Genomic DNA, 4,424 nt, shown 5'->3' with positions numbered 1-4,424 from the left:
CATTAACATTTGTGCCATATTCTTTTACAGTTTGATGTCAAACAATAATGAATGAATGAATGAATGAATAGATAAATAGATTTAATAAATAAATAAATTAATTAATTAATTTTAAAAAAAAAAATAAATAAATAAATAAATAAATAAATAAATAAATAAATAAATAAATAAATAAATAAATAAATAAATAAATAAATAAATAAATAAATAAATAAATAAATAAATAAATAAATAGTTTAAAAAAAAAAAAAAAAAAAGATAAATGTGGCAGCGGTGGGATTCGAACCCACGCCATCGAAATGACTGGTGCCTAAAACCAGCGCCTTAGACCGCTCGGCCACGCTACCTCTTATGAACGTATTGAGTCCCGATATGAAACTTATTATCGATTGTTATCAAGGAGAGAAGGAAGGAAGGAAGGAAAGAAGGAAGGAAGGAAGAAAGAAAGAAAGAAAGAAAGAAAGAAAGAAAGAAAGAAAGAAAGAAAGAAAGAAAGAAAGAAAGAAAGAAAGAAAGAAAGAAAGAAAGAAAGAAAGAAAGAAAAAAAAAGAAAAGAAAGAAAGAAAAAAAAAAAGAAAAAAGAAAGAAAGAAAGAAAGAAAGAAAGAAAAAATGAGCAGTTCTTCAGAAAAACGCTAAATTTGATTCTCGATACCAATTTATAATAAAATCTCCCACTTAAGCGACCCTGCGTGTATACCTTAAATAGTTTACCATATATGATTGCAAAATGTATATAATCTTCACACATTTTTAGTGTTTTAAACATAATACAGTGTACATCGTTTTACAAGTTCAGTCGCTTTAACCCAAACCGTCATACAATATTTCCAACAGTTTAACCAATAAAAATCCCTTTAAAAGGGAATACCCAGGCCGTACGGAGGTCACATGACTGCACAACCCCCCCCCCCTCCCCCGGACTGCCCCACCTTAGCTCCACATAGCTGCAAAGAGGTAGGCAGTGTATGCAGTAAGCCTATATAAAACACAGGTCTTCTGATCAGTCAAGAAGGTGGTGATTCAACCAAAGAACTAGTACTCCACAACTGAGCTATGATTGCTGAATAGGCATAAGTATATGAACTACCTGTATGCTACTAGCCATACTGGTACTACATGTTGCCCTCTGACTGCAGTCAGAGAACATCAGTCCCCATTATGCCAATATGTTTGTATATAAATGTATATATATGAATGCATGCGGTGTTACTATGCTATAGAACATTTGGCTCAGAGGTCACAGCTAGGATATCAATTTAAAGTAAATGATTTGGTACATGAAGATCAATCAAAACTAATTATGAACTTGTGACGGCCAGATTTAGTGACCTTCTCTGTCAAACATTGCACAGATTCTGATGTTGAGTATCTGTGATTTGTGTGAGTGAGAATGTTTCACTGGCAAATGCTTAATCAATACTTAATTATTTTGATAAAAGTAGGCCTATATCAAACAGTCTAAGTGGAATATTAAACTTGCATGATGGGAGCAGGAGGATTTTTTACAATTAATTTAGTGTCCGATTATAATAGGTTCCTTCTAATGGTTCCTTCTAATTCAGTCTGTGATGAGAACAACAATGCAATTCAAATCATAGATGTTTAAGAAGTGTGACCTCAGACCAGCCAGCCAGCTAGCCAAGTTCATGAATTAGTGGCCATGGCCATTCACCGGTCAACTTTCATATTGCAACATCATCCCTATATGTCAAAAAATTACTTCATAGGCTACAGAACAGCTGTAGGAATAATTGTCATGGGGACTTGAATGAGGTTAATATTCCACCCATTCCCTGGGTAAAGTCAAACTCTACTGAATATAGTTTTATGAATTTTGTCTTGGGGAGTGAGGTTAGTTTTTTTTAGTAGCCTGCAGATCCATTAGATACTCTGCATTATCCTGTAAAATAATTTTAATGAGGACGAAGCAAATGCATTTGGCTACTTCGTTTCAAAGTAGCCAATTTGGGTTCAAAGGACAAGGTCTAAACTGAATGTAATATCACCCAGGGCTGAAGCCTGGGTGAAAAAAATGCAGTATTATATAGCTTAACACTCACATACTTTAGAACCATTACCGTGATTACTGGTTTCACTAATATCAGAACCATGCAATACTTGAAATTGAACCAGAAATTTTATCTAAAGTGACTGCATCAATAAGTCAGCGACACGAATACCAATTGGCCATTTTTTTACGTGTATTACGGGTTTGATTACTCTAAAGTGTTCCTTCTGCCAAAACAGTAAAAGACGTTTCTGTCGCATTCTATGCCATATATGGCGTAAATCTAGATTGAATCAGTTCAGACCAATGTAGATTTGTGTCTTAAAGCTATAATGTATTATCCTTATACAAATGAATTTTGTATATTTGTAATGTTTATAGCCTACATGTCATAACTTACACTAAATTGGAAACAGCCAAATTTGCTGTGTTTTAAGACAACATATCAATAAGCACCACCAGTTTGAAAAAGATACAGAGTCGTCGTGTCGAAAGCTCACGAAAGTGAACAAATTTAGTTGTGGTTTAAACTCTACCAATAAACATATCAATTGATGTCTTAATTAAAGGAATAATTTAAGATTTACATTGTAAATAGATTGAATTTCATGTGTCCACTGGGTGGATTGGCGAATAAAACAGGGATCCCAATATTTTCATAAAAATTCTTAATTTTACTGTTATAATTAGAGCATTCCATGCTTAGTCTTACGCCTATTATTACATCTCAGCTTTGGGTATTAGAATGGTGCAAAAAGTAAAATTCAAAAAAAAAAATATTCAGGGCGTCACTGTGAGCAAATTGCACATTATGGCTTTAAAGTCATCAAACGAGAGCTCCACAGTAATAAGCAACCAAAATAAGAATTATTTGTTTGCTTGTTTTTAGGAATTAAACACACGAAGTCTTGGAATTTGACATTTGGAGTTTAGGTACATGGTGCAATTGAGTGTTTAGAAAGGTCTAAACACTCTATTAATGTGTACCGATCTAAGCACCCAATAGATCTGGACCAAACAGAATAATATGAATACCCCAGATAAGGCGTCAGTGGAAGGAAAGTAGTGCTATTAAAATCTAGAGTGACCACCACATCAAAATGCATTAACGGACACTCAGGGCGCTCTTTCACGCCACTTCAAACTCAGTTCATTTTTTGCATTCCTGATTTACACAAAGATTTTTAAACTTTTTTACAAGGTTACTTTAAGTATTATTTGACCAATTTAGGAAGGTTGTGAAAATTAGGTTCCAGACGTGAGGAACATAATAAAAGATGGTCGGGGTGACCGCTTTTAATGTGTCATACCGTTTTGTCACAAATTGTTATTTCATACGCATGTACGCTACAAACTCATAATAAATGATAACCATGTACTGGTTCAAAAGTTCATATCCTTATTTCATGTATTTTGAAGTAAATCCTACAAATGCACATGTCCTAAATAATATAAGTAGGTCTATATCATGATGTCGTTGAATATCCCTTTGTATGTGGTAAAAGAGTTCTACCTGTGCATTTATGTTCATGCACAAGTTTCAGAAATCAAAGTAAACACAATACGGTATACGTAAAACGTTGAGATAGCGGGTTATATAAAGGGCGTATAAAGGGTATAAATGTTATTCAAAAACATTTTTGAAAATTTGCTGCTAAACATTCTTACGTGAAAAATAAATAATAATTTTGAACTGTAATTTTTGTGTGTGTGTTGACAAAAAAATTTTCGCGCGGATATGTTTATCATTTTTAAATGAAAAAAGGAAAAACGTCTCTTTTTTTTGTCAAAAGTTTCCACAGAGATAAATCAATTTAATTTTATGTATCAGGAAAGCAATCAGAGAACATAATATTGTAAAACAGAAATCTCATTTTTTAAGATAAAAATCAGCAATTCTGATAATGAAAGACAATCAGAAAATGCAGCAGTGTAGTTCTTATCTGATTTAGATATGTCCAGCAGAGTAAATACGTGTCAACTATGTAGAAGCTTTTCGAAATCTTTTTTTTTTCATAAATATAAATCAAGGTTCTTAACTTCACACTTAACGCTAGGAGCATAAACATGAGTTACTCGATATTCATGTATGCCGTGGAAATAAAATTGAGCAAGATGGAAATGAATGGGATGGATTAAAGAAAAAATATATGTAATACCCTATCAAAGGTATCGGATGACATGTACTGCAAAGCCTGTTTTAACTTGAATTTTATACCTAAAATATCAGCAGCCATGATTATAAGAGAGAATATAAAGCAAGGTCATCAAAAGTACACTTATATCAGATGGGATCTGCAAATAATTTTGCAGCAAGACATGAATTTTAATAAGCTGCGAATTCAAAATAGAAACAATAAAGCGCAGACGATAAAAATTCCCGCCATTTGCACTTTTGTTGCAAATATCACTAA

General features: G+C 33.0%; 1 non-coding gene across 1 annotated transcript; it reads right to left on the bottom strand.

Moving 5' to 3' along the window:
* Nucleotides 1-265: 265 nt before the first annotated feature.
* Trnal-uag (transfer RNA leucine (anticodon UAG)) lies at nt 266-347 on the bottom strand. The gene has a single exon. It is a non-coding gene; the product is annotated as a tRNA-Leu (tRNA).
* Nucleotides 348-4,424: the final 4,077 nt, after the last annotated feature.

Source organism: Amphiura filiformis, chromosome 13 (genome assembly GCF_039555335.1).
Source record: "Amphiura filiformis chromosome 13, Afil_fr2py, whole genome shotgun sequence".
Classification (NCBI taxonomy): domain Eukaryota; kingdom Metazoa; phylum Echinodermata; class Ophiuroidea; order Amphilepidida; family Amphiuridae; genus Amphiura; species Amphiura filiformis.
The sequence above is the reverse complement of the archived record's forward strand: the minus strand, read 5'-3'. Positions and strand labels throughout refer to the sequence as shown.